Below are 21,982 nucleotides of genomic sequence, written 5' to 3'. Positions count from 1 at the left end.
GCAATATGATGAGGAAATCATAATATATTTTTGTCAACAAAGAAAAAATCTTTCATAAACTCTGGAAAAAAATGCACAAGAAATTATTGGTCCAAATAATGAAGCAAATTAAATAGGTATTAAAATATGATATAACCTGTATTTCTGGGCTATGCCTTATTCTTATTCTTTTTAAATAAACAATTTGATAGAAGTTTCAAGACATCAAAAAACAGAGACCAGTCAAGTCTAACTTTTTTTTTCTAATAAAACAATGCCATATGAGTCAGGCAAGGCTATCGTATGCCACCTAATAAACCCTGGTTTCTCATGACTTTTAACACAATACAAGTTTATTTTATTTCTTGATTTCATCACAGATGAATAAACCCTGGTGTCTCATGACTTTTAACATAATGCAAGTTTATTTTATTTCTTGGTTTCATCACAGATGAATGTTGATCAAGTTGCCCTTCTTTGTACTTTCCTGCAAAATTGCTACCCAGAGAACTATGCTCCTTCCATTGTGTGGGTCTGCAATTCAATGTTCTTGATTTCTAGATGCACTGACAAGAGAAATATTGCAAGATATTTGAGAGGTCTGTCCTAGAAGTGATATCTATCTCTTTCACCCACATTCCACTCAGTTCTATGGCCAACCCAACTTCAGGAGCATATGGATGTGGGTGAACATGACAGTTTCAACTATAATTGCCAAGGAACACTATGGTATTATCTGTATTGGTTGACACCTTTTAGTCTAAGGAGGGAAATCACCAAGTGGCACAGTTCACTTGGTCTTAAAGAGACATGAGTTTATCTTCACCTTGACACAGAGCTTTGCAAGATTAGCCAGTCAACTCTGTGAAAATAGTGCAATTGTTTCAATCTCATCTATTATTCCCAGGAGCATTAATTATGAGCTATGATGACCCCTAATCACAGCTCTATGACCTCATTTGAGATAGTGTCACTGGGTAGATCCTTCTTTATTCTTAAACAGAAAATCTTAAAAGGCACAAGCATAATATGTGAGAAGAATTAGATGTTTCACATGAATTCCACATTTTAAAATCTTTCCCCCCTTAATACAAAATGCATAATATTTTTTCCAGAATGCAGAAAAAAGATCTTACTGAGACTCATATTTAAAATGATGGTTTTCAGTTCCAATCTTACTCTCTTTCACGAGAATGAAAAATATTATTAATTATAGAGAGTGCTAAAGAATTTCAATCTTCCAAATCAGGCATGATGTTGAGCAATGGAAAATATAAAATAAATCCATCTGACCTTAAAACGTGCAACATTCTCCTTTGAATGCCCCAAAGGATAGCATTATTTTTTCTTCAGGTCCAATTACTCTAGTTAGCTGCAGAAGTGGTATGTAAATGAACACCAAATTGGCATCAGGGTTTATTGAATTTCAATTTTTAGATCCTATAGGTGAAGCCTAGAATAATTAATTAAAGTGACAGAACAAAACAAAAATGCTATAAACTTAGGTGATGTAAAAGTGAAATGAGGCAAATTAGGTATTTAATTATTCAGGTTAAAACTGAAGAGTAATTTTTTTTTAAATTTATAGAACAAGGACTAGAGCTTAGAACCAGAGCAAAAAGTAACAAATACAAGTAATAAAATATAATATCTTACATGGAAAGTTGGTAGCAGGAGACAGGTAATCATGGTGAATTGTCTAGTTTTCTTGTTGGAGAAACAAGATAATGTACAAATATAATAAAGAAAATATATAGATATAGTATGTTATTCAGATTTTGGTTGTTAACCAAAAACCAAATAGCAATGATTAAATCTGGCCACTTCTAGGAAATGAGAATGAGGCGATGAGGCAAATAATATTATTTTTTACTTAATAATCTCTTTATTGTTTAATTTTTTCGCCATGTTAATATCTTACCTTACAATAAAAAGTAACAACTTTGTGATTATAATAATGTCATAAGGTATACACCACACTGGCCTAGGCACTCTTTCTTGGCATGGATTCAAACATGGCCATGAAGTGATTGCATTCATAATTCATGTGAAATATTAAAAGGTAACTTGTTGAAGCCTCTTTGAGATAGATGAATCACTACTAGAAATATATTTCTTAACACTATTTTAATGCCTTTGATAAATGAAAGCTCACTATATTCTAAAGTTAGGATTCCACTTAGTATAACTCTAATCATTTTTATGTTCCTTATTACATATCAAAAGCTACCTTATATCAATGTTGTCCATCTATTCTTGGGTTAATTACTAGCAAAAATATTTGAATTGGGAGGATTAAATATTAGAAATTAGACTTACAGAAATATTTATATTTCAAAAGTGGCAATAAAACACATTTATACAAATTATACCAGTTTGTTAACAATTCACTAAATCCCATTTAACCACTATAAATGAGCACCGAGGGATGCATCAGTTTTGTCATCTGGTGGAATCGCTCTCCCCTGCTAACAATAATAGACATTGTTATTAAAGTGTACTATGATCCGTGAAGAAGTGCCAACAGCGTATTTTAATTCAATAGAAAATTACCTCCACTGCTACTTTAAGGACAAACAAAACTAAGAAGGGACTAATCTACATCTCCATACTGTTGAAAATGTGTGGTCATTTAGAGGAGATTTATGCTATTGAATATCTACTTTATAAGCTCTTCCAATAGCAGTATCAATCTTGGATTTTCTCTATTATTATGAATTTACGATCATCTTTACTTTGTTGTAATTGCGGGAGTTTTGCCTCCTATTTAACTGCTCTTTATCTCAAGGACAAAAGAATATGTCAGTGATGTTTTCATTCTAATAATCCATGTTTACAGATTACATATATCCTTTATAATATGTGTTATAATTTATCTGCAAGAAGAAATCTAAACATAGAATGAACTATAAACTGATAGCTCAGCAAAAGTCCTTTGTGCTCAAACATTTTACATTCCTTCCAAGGGGAAAGAGAGCAAATAGATTCAAAAGTTGATAACATCCCCTCTTGCTTCAGTATTTAGGAGAGACTCTGGCCGCAGTTTGTAAGTGCCTACACCAGCACAGCAAAACCACGTTTCACTGCAGCTTTTGCCACCTGAGGAAGTGGGCCTCACACAGGCCTGCCACCCTCGAGGTCCTGTGGTCCAGTTAGCTGAAGCCTCTTGACTCTTACCGTTCAAAAGCAGCTGGACAGGACACATGCATGTGTGTGTTTGCTCACATTCACATGTTTATGGATGTGAAACTCTAAATATCATCAAAGCTTTCATATTTGATGGTTAAACTTTACCTATCACCCCCGAATTCCTTAAAATAATCAAAATGATATTTGCTTTTAGGCAAGCAAACATATTATAAGAATAATTTATCTTTTTCAAAAATAGACAAGGGGGTTCTGGATAGATTGTAGAGGTAAAGAAGTAGTTTATTTTATTCTCCCCAATATCCCTATAAAAACAGATGGATGACATCTACTACAAACTCAGACCATCATTTATCTTCACAAATGAAGAAATGAAAGTAGCTAGAGCCAGGTGTTGAACCCAGGCAGAGCTACTCCAGAGCCCAAGCTCTTGCTGACTATGCTATGCTACAAAATGCGTAGGAGGCTCCCATCACCGTTTTAAAGTTCCGTGGGTTTACTTGATTACCTTTATATAAGGATGGTGGTATGATATGAGCAGAAAAGTAGGATCACTTCCTTTTCAGTGTGTTGTAGGCAGGAAGAAAAATAAGCTTTTACCAGGCAACTTTCTCTTAAAAGTGTCATTTATGTACGTGTGTTTGCTTGTTTGTGTTGTTCCCGTTACTTTCAACAGGGACCACTGGAATATGTTCTGTGATCATCTGGGATCAAGGGATTGCTCAGGCAGATGCCAGCACAACTTATCACCAGAAAGTATCCCTCATCTCTACAACTTCATGGTGACAGGAAAAGGAAATGGTTGAAAATGAATGAATCCGAGCATTTAGAGTTGCAATTCTATAATTTGCTGTACAGTGCAAAATTAGAAAATTTTTGTAAAATTTTGCAAAATTATGTAAGCATAATTACATACAAAACCCATAAAAGAGGTACTGTGCATTTCTGATATAAAGCTGTGGTGACCTGTTATCAGAGAACTAGTGAAGGATTTTAACCAATATGAATGAAGGAATTGCTATCTAATTTTTCTTTGTTCCAGGGACTGTATATTTCTCATTGTTGCTTCAAAACTTCTATTCCTTGATTGGCAAGTTTTCATTTCAGTACCTTTATTACTTGTTCTTAGTCTACATTTCCACATTTCCACACTTTAAATCTATTTTATTTATTTATTTATTTTTAGACCAAGTCTTGCTCTGTCGCCCAGGCTGGAGTACAGTGGCATGATCTTGGCTCACTGCAACCCCCGCCTCCCAGGTTTAACAATTCTCCCTGCCGCAGCCTCCTAAGTAGCTGGGATTACAGGCACCCGCCACCACGCCCGGCTAATTTTTGTATACTTGGTTGAGACAGGGTTTCGCCATATTGGCCAGGCTGGTCTCGAACTCCTGACCTCAGGTGATCTGCCCACCTTGGCCTCTCAAAGTGCTGGGATTACAGGTGTAAGTCACCGCGCCCAGCCATCCAGACTTTAAATCTAATTCTGTCCTTATAGATGTGCAAAAATAACTGCTGCTGCCTGCCTTATTACTGTGGAAACAGCGTTCTGATTTTAAAATCTGAGCTCTCTTTGTTCATCTGTATTGTTGCAACAACAGCCTTCTCTTTGCTCCTAGGAGTGATGACGTTTTTTATTCTTGTGTCTTTGGCACAGAGAGACACACTTTTGCATCTAACCTGAACAAAGAATTTCCTTGAGATATTTCCTGTGTTTCTGAACCATTAAACTTCCTCCTAGAAACACTACTTCAACATTAATTAATTTCCAGTTAATTCACTTGTGAAGTCACTAAGGCAAAATGAAAACATCAGCATGAGTTTTCATTCGTTCTTCCTTCTCACCAGACATGAAGGGCCTGGCCATACAGCTTGCTCAGGGGGTTGGCCACTATACTGGACACCAAAGCTTAGAGTTAGGGAACGTAGAGCTGTGAGAGTCAAATGCCAATGCACCATGTCAAAGAGTACCAGATTAAAAACAGGTAGATAATCACACTTCAAATCAATAGTGCAATTCAGGCAAGGAAAACAATGGTTCCTGGTTTGAAAAAAATGCAAGATCAATACCATGAGAACTTGGTGAAGAATTTCCAAAGCAGACAGTGGTGAAGAAACAGAAGAACATCAACAAAACAACACACAGCTAGGAGACTTAACTCATTCAAAAGCGCCTGTACCTGGGAGATTTAGAAGTGTTTTTGAATGAGGACTGAAATAGACATTTTTGTTTCTTTTTTTTTTTTTTTTTTTGACTCTTTAAGCAAGAAAATCATTTCAATGGTAAGAAATCAGGGTGAGACCTCTGTTATGAGAATTTAAATTATAATTTGGCAAGCCAATTGGAAAGTACATTTCTGTAACAAGGATAGAGTCAATATAAAAATATAATAACTTTTCTGTTCTCTCGTATCAGCTGCTCTTGGTGAATTTAAGATATGTAAGAATTCCACAACCTTTCTGATGCTTTTTCTTCATTTCAAAAATAAATTTGCGCATTGATGAGGAATTTGTGTGTCTTTCAAAATTTCACCTAGAATTTTCAAATATATCTAACATCTCATGAAAGGAGAAGCTGTGTATTATACCTATATAAACACAAAATGGAACATAATAATTACTTTTGTCTTTACATGGCAGAGTTAGTGTATTTTTCAGGTATCATATTAACACTAAAAAATTTCAGCCCTTCCCTGAGCCTCCTAAACAGAATCTGTTTTTATTTTCTATTTGTTTATATTTTTAAGTATATCCCACTTATGAAACACTTACATTTGAATAATAAAATTTACCCTTCTGCATTTGAGTGAAAAAGGGAGTCTTTTATTCAAAGTATTTTTAAAAAATATATAAAACATGTTTCTTTTGGCCTAAAAATGTAGAAAAAATTAACCAACATATGCCTAGTCTTGAAGCCTAGCTATTCAAGGATAAAAATAATAATTTAATTGAAAATTCAATTCATTTAAAAATGTTATTTAATTTTATTTCTGAGGCAGAAGAAAACATTCATAGTTAGTTCTGAATTATCATTGAAAAGCTTACTCTTCTCTCTAAATTCTCATTAACTTTACCATCATTATAATGTCCTCCAATCCTGCTTCACGCAGGAACATAGAGAGCTACCAAGTCTACCAGATGGGACTCCTTCTTTAATGGTCTGTTGAAAGATGGGAATCACTCTTTTCCCTCTAGGATCTGAGCAGTCTGCTGCTCTTCGGGGCCCACATTCTGACAGCTAAGGAAGTGAGAGGCCAAGATCCGAATTACTTATGAAGTGTAAATAGCATATCTGGCACGATGGCACTAAAAATGCCTGCTGAGCTATTGAGTCAGCTGTCGAAAAATAGTGATGTTGGAAAGATGAGTGCTTGACTTTTAATTGTAGCTACCCGTACTGCTTTCACCAGAAATAAAAACTGCACTAAAAGCTTAGCCATTTCTCCACTCCCTACCTCCCACGACAAGACAAGAAAGTGTAAAGGGAAAATACAGAGCAACATGGCAGTGTAAATCCAGATTTGTAAGTTTACCAGGTAATAAAGCCACCAGAAGAGAGAAGTGTACTAGGGAATGCTTTTGTACTATTGTAGACAAAACAATGCTTGAGGGAATAAAATGCTAATAAAAAACCGTGAGTTATGATTATTCCACATGATCATAGTAGCAGAGCTCTCCCAAGGAGATGCATTCATACTCCAATAGTTAGGGAGGAATATTTCTCCTTTCTTGTGAAAGAAGTACATATGACACTGCAAAATCATATTTGAGCCATAAATTCACCCTTCCTTGTCATCTTTTATAAACATGAAATAATTGTTTTGGGTTAGCACATTTAGTAATTCATGCAGCCAGAATCTAAATATGTCCTTCAAAAGACAAATTCAAATTTGCTCAATTTCTATCTGCATAGATTTTTGTCACTGTATCCTGTAACAGCCAACTTATGTAATTGATGAAATTTCTAGAGTGTCTCTGGATAATAACACAGCTACACAGCCCATGATTTTAGTTCTTATCTAGTCATGATTTGGTTATTTGAATAAATCAAAGCAAGATTACACTTACTGTCTGAGAAGCAGTGGATATCGTGGAAAATATTCAGACTTGGAAATAAGTTAGCAATAGTTATTTTCAAATCTTTGCTCAATGATTACTTGATGACAACTTTCTGTACATAAACCTTAATTTTTACATTCATAAATTTAGGATTATTTTGGCAGAGATTTGTGAAAACTGAAATGGTAAATTTTAGGTTCCTAGCACATAGCAGATGCATAATATACACTACACAATATCTTTATTATTTTGTAGTTGTGTTATGACAGTAAAAGTCATGATAGGAGGGTTATTTTATTGCTGCTATGACAATATCAGAAACTTAGCACATAAACCAACAGAAATTCATTATCTTCCAGTTCTGAATATCAGAAATTCCACAGCAATCTCAGCAGGCTAAGGTTAAGGTATCATTAGCAGGGAGTATTTTTGTCCGGGGCCTCCAGCAGATAATTCATTTTCTTTGCCTTTTACAGGTTCTAGTGGCTGCCCACATTCCTAGGCTCATGGTCCCGTCGTCTGTCTTCAAAGCCAGTAACATCAACTTTGTCGTTTGCTGCTGCTGTCTCTCTGGTTCTCATCTCCACTTCTCTCTTCTCCTTCTAAGGATCTTTGTGATTATATTGGGCCCTGCAAGATGCTCTACCTATTTAAGATGGGTTGATTAGCAACCTTAATTACATCTGCAACCTTAATTCTCCTTTGCCATGTAACATAATATGTTCACAGCTTCCAAAGATTAGGATGCATTAGGGCCATTATTTTGCCTACTGCAGATGGCCACAGATACAAGCAATGTCTAGATTGTGCAAATGCAAACAAAGCCAGATATGCGATTCCCATAGTCAGACTGATTGTTTATGTTGTCTGAATTATTGTTGAGAAAAACAGTTTGGTCTAGTTATGGCCTGAAGACTTATAAAATTAAATTCCTGTTTTCTTTTTTTCATGACTGAATCATGATTCCATTTTCTAGTGATGCCTCTGTATTTACTGCCCATCAATAATAGGCCTATTATAAACATATATACCCACCTAAACCAGCTGTCCTTTCTTACTGCAAATCAATATTAATTTCGTTTTGGGGCTTTCACCAGATCAAAAAGACGGGTAGAATATAGCTTTTTCCCTTCTCATTTTTTTGACCTTATCTTAAGGAAGCCTCAGGGAAAAAGAAATCTATTTGATTTATATATTTATGACACATGGTAAAAGATAAAGGGAAAATCAGTCACTATTCTAAGCAGAATAAAAAACTAAATTTTAGTTTTCCTTTAAGATACATGAGGCCATTCTCTTAATATCCAAATTTTTTTTCGTTAACATCGATGTGATTCACAAAAGTAACTGACAGCAAAAAATAGTATTTGTCACATATTTTCATAAGTGAATTGCTTAAAAGATGTTATAGAGATATCCCATTTTAGCTGAGAAATTTCTCCCAGGCAACTTCTGTCTTCAGGCAAAGGACAGAAAGAACAATTCTCATTCTACCGCCTACTGCAAATAATACTCGGAGCCTCAGTTTCCATAGCTTTCTGGCAGCTGACCTGTCCTGATAAAGAAATGTGTTTCAGACACCTTCACCAGATGACTAAACTGAACAATCATAAGTCAAAAATTGACCGGACTCCAGGAACTGAATCTCGGGGTTCTGTGTAGTCTGAAGAACTCTGTAGTCTATGACAACCACTGCCATTTGGAGAACTGATTACAGAGAAATAGAAAAAGTCTGGCAAATTTATTAATTTTCTCAATAGCCATTAAAAGCTGATAACCTTGGGTAAATTAGATTGGAAATTTTGTCATTCTCCTCTCTGGATTAACATGTGGCTTAGTATAAAACCCAAACAGATAGGGTTGCACATTTGCTTCCTCAGTTGGGGCCTACACAATTGCTCTAGAATTCTTATAGGACCCTTTGACTAAAGGCTTGAAGTCTTAGTTCAGTGCTCATCAAAAGTAAATGAGCATGAAACTCACCATGGAATCTTGTTGAAATGCACATTCAGTAGGTGTGGGGTGGTGCCTGGAGTTCTACATTTCTGACAAACTCCCAGAAGAAGTTACAGCCAGAGCAACACTTAGTCCACTAAATCCACTGCACTGTGGATTTCTCTACTTTTATTTCTGTTAAATGTTCTTAATGCATTTTGTCTTCCTCAGTCTGTCCATAGCATCTACAGTAATGCAAGACATTTTCAATTTTGCTGATGGATTTCACAATGTAGAATAGGTCATAACCTAAATATGTATTAAATATGTGTTATATTTAACATGAAGAAAATATGGCTGGCATATACCCTTTTAAAGAAAGTTTTCTTAAAATCTACTTTCCAAGAATCTCTGGTTTCAATTTCTAAACTGTTATTTTTCTATGTTTTAGTATCTAAGTCATTATAAGACACATTTGAACATGTATTATGTATCCTGAGAATAAAAGATGAGCAAGATAATTTTATTGTTTTTAATGATTATAGATGAGAGGATGGGAAAAGGAACTCTGAATCATTGGAGAGAGCTAAAAAGATCTCCCAGCAAAATATGTTCCTAACATTTCTAGATGGCACAGTCTAGTTAGGGGGTACAAGTCAACCTTCTACGAAAGCCATCAAAAAAAAAAAAATCATGATTCATAATGATTGCCATAAGGACAATCTAGAGGTTCATGGTTCAAAACTGACATGATCAAGCCAGAGGGTACTATCTAAAGAGAACATGTATCCAAAATGGAAAGAGAACAGAGCCTTACTAAGACTCTTTTCACCATTTGCATTGACTTATATGGGGATAAATTCAGTGTTAGAGGGGGCCAAGGATGCATCTCTAAGGAGTTTAAAGACTTGAAGGAGAAAATAAAAACATTTAACTCTAGAAAGAATTTGTAATGCTGTAAAAATAATGTCAACTGATATACTTAAACTGGTTTATAATAACAGATTAATGACTAGAAACGAAGTATACCTTCCTAGATCTATTGAAGAATATTTTCCCTTGGATAAGAGCTTACTTCATTTAGACTATAATGACTAGTATATGACTGTACAAATATGTTGTTTTAAAACGCAGGCATATTAAGACTTGAGGTCAGGAATCCTAATACACCAGGCAGTTGTAATCCTTTATAATTTAAAGTGTAGCAGACATTGTGGGTGAACCAAGCACAAAAGACAGAGCCATATACAAGAAACTATTTTATGGAAGAGACGGAGTGCACGTCACATAATAAGTAATATTTATATTGTGCCTTTATGAAGGATAAAATTTTGCCATGTGGCATTAAAAGTAATTAAAAGTAATACAACTTAATAATAGTTTAATGAAATGTATAGTTAATTGAGATGTAACGTGGGCCAAGATACAATTTTGTGCAGTGACAATGTTAGAAAATGAATTTCTAAAGAATGTTAACTATTCAACATGCCATCTTTCCTTTTATAGTTAACATCATCATAATGCTGAAGAGAAAAACTTTCTGGGTCTTGCCACTACAATTTCTGATACAGAAACTGTGTCCATATTTACTATAGATTTTGGATATCTCTGGAAAATTAGAATTGGGATCAGAGAACACGGATACAGTACAGAAAGTTTTTAATACTGTTCAGCATTGCCCAGTATGTAACGGAATTGAGTAGATGCTCAGAGTGTGCTGCTGCTCTATGAGACCTTCAAGAGGGTGGACCCCTTATTTGTTGTGCAGGAAGATAAGAGTAGGATGTGTAAAGTAGGTTCATGGTGCACTGATTACCAACTCGTCTAAGTCTGGTAAGATAGAACACACTCATACACAACAAATTACAGGAAATGGATTTATTCCTTACAGAAAAGCAGCAAAACAAAACAAAACGAAAACAGAAGCCTAGAATTTATTATGAGTCAGCCTCCAAAGCTCAGAAAAATGTCAGGGGCAGATATTAGTCTCAACTGTTTGTACTTCACAGCTGGGGGACCCTGGAAAGTAGCTTTCTCTAGGTTTTATACCACACGGTCATCTGACTCACTGAGATACATTGTTGAAGGGCATTCTTTTTCTAGAGCAACCATGGAATGGATTCCAAGCTGTTCCTGCTGGTCCCTCTCAATCTCAGGTTGTTAGATTCCCAGCACATTCTAGTTATTCTTGAGAACTACAAGTGAGAAAGAGAGAACTGGGTTGGTCAAAAACTACCCAGAGAACTGTCCTTCAGGCAGGTGTAGAAAAAGAAAGCCTAGTGGTAATCATAGGGACTTCACGTCTTCATCAAGATTCATATCCCATGTATTAATCCATTCTCACACTGCTAATGAAGGTATATCCAAGACTGGATAATTTATAAAGGAAAAAGGTTTAATGGACTCATGATTCCACATGACTAGGGAGGCCTCACAATCATGATGGAAGGCAAAGGAGAAGCAAAGGCATGTCTTACATGGCAGCAGGCAAGAGAACTTGTGCAGAGAAACTCCACTTTATAAAACCATCAGATCTCGTGAGACTATTCATTATTATGAGAACAGCATGGGCAAGACTTCTCTCCATGATTCAATTACCTCCCACTGGGTCCTTCCGCCGATACATGGGAATTACGGGACCTACCATTCAAGATGAGATTTGGGTGGGGACACAGGCAAACCATATCATCCCACCTCTGCAACTTATTAAGTATATGACCTCCGGTAAGTTACATTTTCTGTACAACTGAGGATGATAACAAAAGTTTCCAAGACATAGAGTGTCTACAATAATTTTTAAATTCCAGAAAATACATGTGCCCAGATTGTAGTCTGTGCTTTAAAACAATGTTAGATATTACCGGGGTCTCCTGTTGTAATGTAGGTTTTTCTTTTATTCATGTATACATCCCCTGTATTATCTTGTCATTTTCCTAAAGTGAGACTTTTATAATTCTTGGTTTTCTTTATGTTATTTATTTCCGTTCTTTGTAAAAACTCTATTTGATGAGATTTGTTGTACAGAAGCAAAGTCTTCCATCTTGTTCTCATGCACAGTGACTAATTTGCATTTAATGCAAGCACAGCTCTTTTCAAGCATAAGCACAAAGGCCCATATTAGAATGAACACATCCGTTTATCTGTCCACGAACAGATTTAACTTTGGCTTAAAATATGGCCTGTTTGGTTTTACTATTTAGCTTCTTAAACCAATCACTTCTCTGTAAACTGGCACAATCAATTATCTTTTGGCAGTTGCTTCCAGATTTAAAAATATTTCAAGAGCCATATTCTGCATCCACAATTCTCAAGTTAACTGTGTTTCAGAATGAAGCTGAGGCTATGAACAGAATTATGTTATGTGACAGACTAATTTTTATTTACAATTTATTTATTACCATGTTTTTACAAGTTTGCTTAATTCTCTGTGGATTGACAACAAGACAAAGAACATGGAAGGACTTAGGCATAACACCTTTCCTCACCTGTTTTATCAAGGACAGAATTTGGCCTGATTCATTTTTCAGGTGGTAGGATATATTTTTCATAAGACAGTGATCTCTGTAATTCCTATTCATATACCAAATTAATATCTTAGAAATCTGTTGGAAATTACCAAAGATAACCCATTCTGAAAATAATTACTTGCTATAGCTTTATGTGCATGTATGTGATTAAAACATAAATCAAATGTAAACTGTTTCTTGATGTTCTTCAATAAAGTTAAAAATCACAAGCAGTCAACTATCTCTTGAGCTATAATAGAACAAACACAATATAATAATAGTAATACTAATAATAAATATATCGAATATTGAAACAAAAACTTTATCTCATAGTTTAAAAGTCATTTCACTTCTATTTAAATATATGTTTAATGTCTCATTTTTTTCATATACATTTCAAGTAAATTTTATTAAGGTTAATTTACCCATAATAAAACGAAACCATTCTAGAATACAATTCTGTGAGTGTTGACAAATGTATACAGCCGGCTAATTACCACCACAACCTAGAACATTCCCACCATCCCAGAACACTTTTCCATGTTTCTTTTCTGTCAGTCCTTGCTTCCTTCAGGTTCACCCCCAACCAACAACTGATCTACTTAGGTCGCTATAGATCAGATTTATCTTTTCTAGAGGAACCATATTACATTATGTGTACTCTCTTTTGTATGGTTTCTTTTCCTCAGACTAATGATTTTGAGATTCATCCATGTTAAACATTGTTAGTTTATTCTTTGTTATTTGTGAATAGTATTCCCTTGTGTGAACATGATATAATGTGTTTATTCATTAATTGATAGTTTTTTGGGGTTTTTTTGTTTTTTTGTTTTGTTTTGTTTAGTTTTGCTATTAGGTATAAGACTGTTATAAACATTCAGTACTAGTCTCTGTGTAATCATAGATTTTCATTTACCTTGAGGAAATATCACTAGTGAAATTGCCCAGCCTTCTAATAATTATATGTTTAATTTTGCCTTTTGCTCCACATCTTCACCAACACTTAGATTTTTTTTAAAAATGTTACCCATTCAAGTGAATATTTAATGCTATTGAACCATGGCTGCATTTTCCTGTTGACTCTTGTGATGTGCTGATGCAAGTCTTTCGCCCATTTTAAAATGAGATACTGTGTCTTTTTCTTTTGAATTGTGCAAGTTCTTTATATGTTATGTATACACATCCTTTGTCACATATATTTACTAAAAATAATTTCTCCCAATCTGTTGTTTACTTCTCATTTCTTAGCAGTGTCTTTGAAGAGCAGAAATCATTAATTCTAATGATGTACAACTTATTTTTTTTTCCTTTTGTGATTACTGCTTTTTGTTTGGTGTTTAAAGATTCTTTACTGACCTCAAGTTTAAAAAGATTTTCTCTCATATTTTCTTCTAGACGTTTTTTAGTTTTAGCGCTTAACTTTAGGTGTATAATCAACTTCTAGCTAATTTTATATTTGAAGTAAGCCAAAAGTTTCTTTTGAGGAAAAGAAGCCAAAAGTAAAAAATCATATTTTGAAGATGGATATCTAATTTTTCCATCATTTGAGGGAAGATAATCCTCTCCTCCACTTGTTATATTTGTTAAAAATCAATTGGCCATATAGATATGGGCCAATTTCTGTACTCTCTATTCAATTCCATTGATATATTTTTCTGTATTTATGCTGGTATCTCATTGATTTTAGTTACTATAATAAGTCTTAATATCACCTATTAAAAGTCCTCAAATTTGTTCTTCCTTTTCAAAATTATTTTGGCTGCTCTGAGTTCTTTGAATTTCTGTATAAATTTTAGAAGCAGTTTGTTCATTTTTACAAAAAAAAACTATAATTATTTTTTAAAATCTTGTTTTGGGTTACAATACATCTATAAATAAATTGGAGAGAATTGACATGTTAATGATGAATTTCCTAATAAATCTTCTTGACATTTTATCTTCATTTATTTAGGTCTTCTTTAAATTATCTTAGCCGTATGATAGTTTTCAGTATACAAGTCTAACATATATCTTGTTAAATTCATACAGAAGTATTTCTTGATTTTAGATGTATTTGTAGATAATTTTGCATTTAAAATTTTATTTTTCAATTGTTCATTGCTATAATATTGACTTTTATATATTAATCTTGTATCTTTGTGACTTTGTTAATCTCAATATTTTTTCAAGTTGCATAAAAGGTATTTTGTAGCTATTTTAGAATTTTTCATGTATACAATTACATCATGTGCAAAGGCAATTATAACTCCCTTTAATATATCTTCTAAACTTACTAGACACTCAAGCATAGTGTTGAATAAAAGAGGTAAAAATGGATTTTTTTTGTCTTCTTCCCAAGAGAGTGAGTGGGTGAAGGGAATCATTTGGTCTCTCATTATTAAGTTTGATGTTAGCTATAGGTTTTCATAAATGGCCTTTATCAAATGGGGGAAATTTCTTTCTATTCGTAGTAGGCTAAGAAGGTTTTTTCGTTTATTACCAATGAATGTTTAATTTTGTCAAATGCTTTTGCCACATCTATTGAGAAAATTATATTTTTTCTCATTATTTTATTAATACCATGTATTATTTTTTAATACTTTTTGAATGTTAAGCCAATTTTACATTCCTGGGATAAATCCCACTTGGTCATGATGTGTTAACAATTTTGTGTTTTGCTGGATTCACCTTCTTAATATTTGTTGAAGGGTTTTGAATCTGTTTTATAATTTTCTTTTTATGTGATGCCTTTTTTGTTTTCATTATTAGGGTTATGTTAATCACATAAAATAAATCAGAAAGTGCATCGTAATCTTATTTCTTGAAAGAACTGTGTACATTGATTTATTCCTTAAATGTTGGCTGGAATTGATCGTTGAGGACACCTGGCCCTGAAGCTACCTTTGTGAAAGAGGTTTTTTAGTTATGAATTCAATTTCTCTAACACATATGTGGTCATCTAAGTTTCGTATTTGTTCTTGTGTTAGTTATGGTAATTTATAAGTTTATTTCTAGGGATTTGTCCATTTCATCTATTTTTTCAAGCTTATTGATAACAATTCTTAAATTCCTTACTATGTTGTAATGACTTTTGGAACCATGTGATATCTGCTCTTTTACTCTTACTACTGATGACTTTTGTATATTTTTTGTTTCCTAGTCTATCTAGATGTTTATCAGATCTATCGATTACAAAAAACACAAGTTTTTGTAACCTTTTCAATTAAAAGATAACATATAGATATAGTAAAACACACAAATCTTAAACATATTCCTCAGGAATATTTTACAAATGAATATACTTCCATAACCACCACGCTAGTTCAGACACAGAATTTTATCAGCAATCAAGAGCCTTTATCTTATCATCTTCCAGCCCATACTTCCCCAAAAATTAACCACTCTTTTAACTTCTACTACCTTCAATTACTTTGCCTGTTTTAGAATCTCATATAAATGAAATCATATGAACTATACTTTATATGCCTGGATTCTTGGTTAATATATTTTTGAGATTCATCCATGTTATTATGCATAGCAGTAGTTAAGTTGCCCATGAAGAAAAAAAAAATAAGCAAAAGAATGAAAAATAGACCGTAGGCTTCCTGTGTCCTTGTGGAGTGTTCTTTCCCACCATTCTCACACTCATTTGTGTGTGAATATCCAGATTCTAAAACTCTTGAGAATACAGACTATTTTCTATACTTCCCAAACAATACATTCACAGTCTTGAATTTTTACTTTCTAATAGAAATGCATTGACCTAGCTGGAGTGGTCAAGATTTGTTAGGATTTTACCAGCAAGTAGAAAAAGAACAAAGCTGGGCATTACAGAGGAGTACTGAGTCTTTTCAAGTTACCATCTTACTGACCTTGGATAAGTCACTTAATTTTTCTGAGCCTTACTTTGCTTCTCCATAAAGGAGGAATAGTATGACTTGCCTTATCCTATTCACAGAGATACAGCAGGACTCCAGTAAAAACATGCGAAAGTACTTTGTCAAGAGAAAATAAACACATTTTTAACAAATGTTTTGTTAATATAATAAGTGAAGCATTGAAGCTTAACACCCAAATCTTAAAAGCTAAAAAAAAAATTCCCAGCATTCTCTTTCTGCCAAATCTGTGCCTGTATTCAACTGGGTAGGTAGTGAGGAATGGTTGGGTTGGGCTGAGTCCATTCCCTGAGACACAAACATGCTATGACAGGAGTTATGTGCCAAGATGGGGCAAAGTGGAAAGATAGAAAGAAGTAGAAGTTCCAATATGGGTTTTTTTTTTAATTCATGAAATATATATTTCTATTAAATGCATTATCACAAAACCACTTCTAGCATTCGAAATTTTTATTTACTTTTAAGTTTACATACAGTAAAATTTACTCTTTCTGGTGCTAGCCACTGGTTTCATTAATTTTCTCTGTTGTTTATCTAATTTTGAGTTCATTGTGTCCATTCTTATCATCATAGATTTCATCTTTTTATTTACACAGAGGTTGATTTTCTTTTCTTTTTTACTTTTCTTTTCACTTTTTTTGGAAGGTGGGGTTAAAGCAGAAGCTTAGAACATTAATTTCAGACAATTTCTCTTTTCTAATGAAGCATTTAAATATGTCAGTTTCTCCCTCAGCACTATATTATTTGCACCACATAATTTCTGATAGGCTGTTTTTAGTGCTATCTAGGGTAAAATATTTTCTAATTTCTCTTGAGCTATCATTTTACTTATCAGTTTCATAGACTTACAACATTTAATTTCTAAATACTTGAAAATCTTTCACATCTGCTTTATTTATATATGACTTAAATCTTTAATTTTTAGATATTGTTATAGTTATTTGAAGTTTATTTTTTATTTTATTGCTGAAATATAAAAATCTAACTGAATTTTGTATATTGATCTTTCTTTCTTTTTTCTTTTTTTTTTTTTTCTTTTTTTTGAGACTGAGTGTCGCTCTGTCACCCAGGCTGGAGTGCAGTGGTGCGATCTCAGCTCACTGCAAGCTCCGCCTCCCGGGTTTATGCCATTCTCCTGCCTTAGCCTCCCCAGTAGCTGGGAGTAGCTGGGACTACAGGCGCCCACCACGCCCTAATTTTTTGTATTTTTAGTAGAGACGGAGTTTCACCATGTTGGCCAGGCTGGTCTCGAACTAACGACCTCAAGTGATCCTCCCATCTCAGCCCCCCCAAAATGCTGGGACTACAGGCATGAACCACTGCTCCCAGCTTGATCTTTCATCCAGGGACTTTGCTAAACTCAAATATTTGTTCAAGTAGTACTTTTTTTTTCTAAAAACAAGATTTTTTTTTATGTACACATTATGTTTCCTTCAAATAAAGAAAATTTTACCCATCTTCTCCAATCTGGATTATATTTATGTATATGTCACCTAACAGATTCGGTGTAATTTTCTGTCTTTTACATTTCTTGCAGTTTGTTTTATTGTTGTATATATATATTTTATGGGGTATAGTACATGTGCTCTTGAAACTGATGTATATTCTACTGCTGTTGAATGAGGTGTTCTTTAAATGTCAGTTGGTTCATGTTAAGTAATAAAGTTCACATAGTCGAGATTCTTTATATTATTTTTACTTGTTTTCTCAATTACAGGGAGGGAAGTGCTACAGTTTCTAATTGTAGAAACATTGGTTTCTCCTTTCAGCTTTGTCAAGTTTTGCTATATGTGGTTTAAAGCTGTTTTCCATGCGTAATGTTTAGAATTCCTAGGTCTTCTTGAAGAATTAATCCTTTGATCTTTATAAAATGATCTTTATCCCTGGTTATATTTCTTTTTCTAAGTTTGACTTTGTCTGATATTAATACAGCAATTCAACTCCCTTATGTTTAGTGTTTGCATGCTATAGTTTTCTCCCATCATTTCACTGTTAACTTATTGTATGTTTGTATGTAAAGTGCGTTTTTCCTTCCCTTAGTGGTTAATTGTTGTTTCCCAATGTCTGAAAACAGTTGTTGCATAAATATTGCCCCCTTTGTTTTTGTTTACAAAACAAAAATTTGTGTACAGTGGGATAACAAGTTCAGTACCATTATTCCTTCATGGCTGAATGTCTACATGTTTATACAGTTTTATCTTCTGATTGATGTGTCCTGGCATTTTTAGTCTATACACATTGTTACCATTATGTTAATGACTACTGTACCTCCAGAACATAATACTTTTCTTATCTCTTGGTAATCCTCATTTACACGTTGAATAACAGCTTGCATTCTGCTTTATGATTCCAAGTGAAATGAGTATTGACTATATATAAATGGCATTTATCATCATGACGCATTTGGACAAACCTCAAAGAACTAAAATACATATATCTACACACTTTAAAATATGAGCCACAAAATGGATGATAATCTAAGCTCTTCCAATCATGAAACATGGACAAAAAAGACATTCCATGCCTTAAGTATAACAGTAAATACATTCAAAGATGAATTACAAGTTGATGATAAAAAATTGCTGGCAACTAATTCCAAATGGAAAACATAATTAATTATTTGCTGAAATATTAAAAATTAATTTTTTATTTATGATATTTAGACATACAAAATAAAATCTCAGTTATATTAAGAATTACATGGAACTTATATTAAAAATCTTGAGGTAGCAATTTTACTAGCAGTTGTGGTTTAAAAGGTCTTACACCACTATAATTGAATATGCCAAATTTCATTTTAGCATGTCAGTATGGCTTCCATATTTGGGATTCTTTTTTTTTACTTGAGCTACTGAATTTATTCTGTAAAGCTTACATTTTCAAATTTGACCCTTAAACCTTATGAAATTATATATTCTTAATTCTAATAAAAGTTCTTAGTGAATAATTCCCTAAATGTTCAAATATTCTACTAATTTATTTTTCATTCCTTCCATCTTTTTTATGTAATGATATAATACCTTTTTAATTATCTTCTTGGCGCACTGTCTATAGCAGTTTTTAAGATAAGTTGATTTCTTACTACTCTAAAATTGATTTCCAGGCAGGTTGACAGTTATATTTTATATATACACACATATACTTTTAATGTATGTATATATGCACACATACATGTGTATATTTAAACATATAGATAGCTATAGATATAGAGATATAGGTCATTATTTTAAAATCAACATATTAAATCACACCAAAATTTTACAGGATGTGATCATTAGTAGAAAAGTTATCTGCTATTGTAGGTCATCTATTATTTACTATCTACTATTAATGAACAGAATATGATATACAAAAAAATAAGTAATTGCATCTTCTAATTTCAGCCACAAAGAGCAGTTTTTGTAATATTTTAAAGTAGTTGTAATAGAAAGAAATTCTGGTAAAAAAAAATCAAATTCTATGAGACCGAAAATTTCTTACATGTGCCCCTTTTTACAGAGAGCCTGTAATTTTATGGAACACTGAACTGGAGATGTGGAAATAAAAGTGTTGGGAATATGGATTTTTAAAAAATAATGTTTATTTTGAAATATTTTAAATTAGAGGAATTTTTAAAAATCACTATAATGAATACTACATACAAATTCTTTAAAATTTTTTTTTACACTTGTCTTAGTCCATCTGAGCTGCTATAATAAAGGGCCATAGACTGGGTTGTTATAAACAGCAGAACTTTATTTCTTACAGATCTGGAGATTGGGAAATCCTACATCGAAATGCTAGTAGATTTCATCTGATGAGGGCCCAGTCCCTGATTAATAAACAGCTGTCTTCTCTCTGTGTTCTTAGAAAGCCAAAACTGACAAATGGGATCTAATTAAACTAAAGAGCTTCTGCACAGCAAAAGAAACTACCATCAGAGTGAACAGGCAACCTGCAGAATGGGAGAAAATTTTTGCAATCTCCTCATCCGACAAAGGGCTAATATCCAGAATCTACAAAGAACTCCAACACATTTACAAGAAAAAAACAAACAAACCCATCAAAAAGTGGGCAAACGATATGAACAGACACTTCTCAAAAGAAGACATTTATGCAGCCAAAAAACACATGAAAAAATGCTCATCATCACTGGCCATCAGAGAAATGCAAATCAAAGCCACAATGAGATACCATCTCACATCAGTTAGAATGGCCATCATTAAAAAGTCAGGAAACAACAGGTGCTGGAGAGCATGTGGAGAAATAGGAATGCTTTTACACTGTTGGTGGGACTGTAAACTAGTTCAACCATTGTGGAAGATGGTGTGGCGATTCCTCAGGGATCTAGAACTAGAAATACCATTTGACCCAGCCATCCCATTACTGGGTATATACCCAAAGGATTATAAATCAAGCTGCTATAAAGACACATGCACACGTATGTTTATTGTGGCACTATTCACAATAGCAAAGACTTGGAACCAACCCAAATGCCCATCAATGACAGATTGGATTAAGAAGATGTGGCACATACACACTATGGAATACTACGCAGCCATAAAAAATGATGAGTTCATGTCCTTTGTAGGGACATGGATGAAGCTGGAAACCATCATTCTCAGCAAACTATCACAAGGACAAAAAACCAAACACCGCACGTTCTCACTTATAGGTGGAAACTGAACAATGAGAACACATGGCACAGGAAGGGGAACATCACACACCAGGGCCTGTTGTGGGGTAGGGGAGGGGGGAGGGATAGCATTAGGAGATATACCTAATGTAAATGACAAGTTAATGGGTGCAGCACACCAGCACGGCACATGTATACATATGTAACAAACCTGCACGTTGTGCACATGTACCCTAGAACTTAAAGTATAAAAATAATAATAAAAAGAAAGTAGTAGGGACAAGGGAGCTCTCTGAGATCTCATTTATAAGGGCACTAATCTCATTCATGACCTCATGGCCTAATTACCTTCCAAAGCTTCACACCTAAATACCATCACACTGGGCTTAGTAGTGAACATATTTTGGGGGAAATAAACATTCAGTCTATAGCAATATTCGTACCATATTTTTAGTGAGTAAATTGTACAGATAAAGGTAAACCCTTTATGTGCCTCAAATAGACTCCACTGCTTTTCCTTGCTCTCCAAAGGTAAACATTCTGAATTCACTATTTATAATTGAAGACGGCACAACATACTCAAGAATCCATACATATGTATGGATTCTTTGTATTATATTTTTAAATTTCTATAAGTGGTATCACACTATAGTCACAATTGTACAACTTGATTTTTTTATTTTGCTAAAATATTTATTTGGGATTTGTGTAGTTTTAGTTTTTTACTTTAACTGCTATATACTATTCAAATTATATAAATGTACCCCAATACACGTACCTATTCTCCTGTTGTTAGACATTTAGATGATTTCTAATTTTTCTCTATTACAAAAAAATGTTAAAATGAACATTCTTGTAGGGACATC

At 33.7% G+C, this 21,982-nt stretch overlaps 1 long non-coding RNA gene across 1 annotated transcript in view; it reads right to left on the bottom strand.

Moving 5' to 3' along the window:
- Positions 1–449: 449 nt before the first annotated feature.
- LOC131383270 (uncharacterized) overlaps positions 450–21,982 on the bottom strand; it is an 82,766-nt gene continuing 61,233 nt past the window's right edge. Inside the window, exon 3 of the long non-coding RNA XR_009213167.1 lies at positions 450–545. This is a non-coding gene — a long non-coding RNA (uncharacterized LOC131383270). The remainder of the gene's footprint in view (positions 546–21,982) is intronic.

The sequence above is a fragment of the Hylobates moloch genome, unplaced genomic scaffold, assembly GCF_009828535.3.
Source record: "Hylobates moloch isolate HMO894 unplaced genomic scaffold, HMol_V3 SCAFFOLD_4, whole genome shotgun sequence".
NCBI lineage: Eukaryota > Metazoa > Chordata > Mammalia > Primates > Hylobatidae > Hylobates > Hylobates moloch.
Note: the sequence above shows the minus strand (reverse complement) of the source record. Positions and strands in the feature narration are given on the sequence as shown.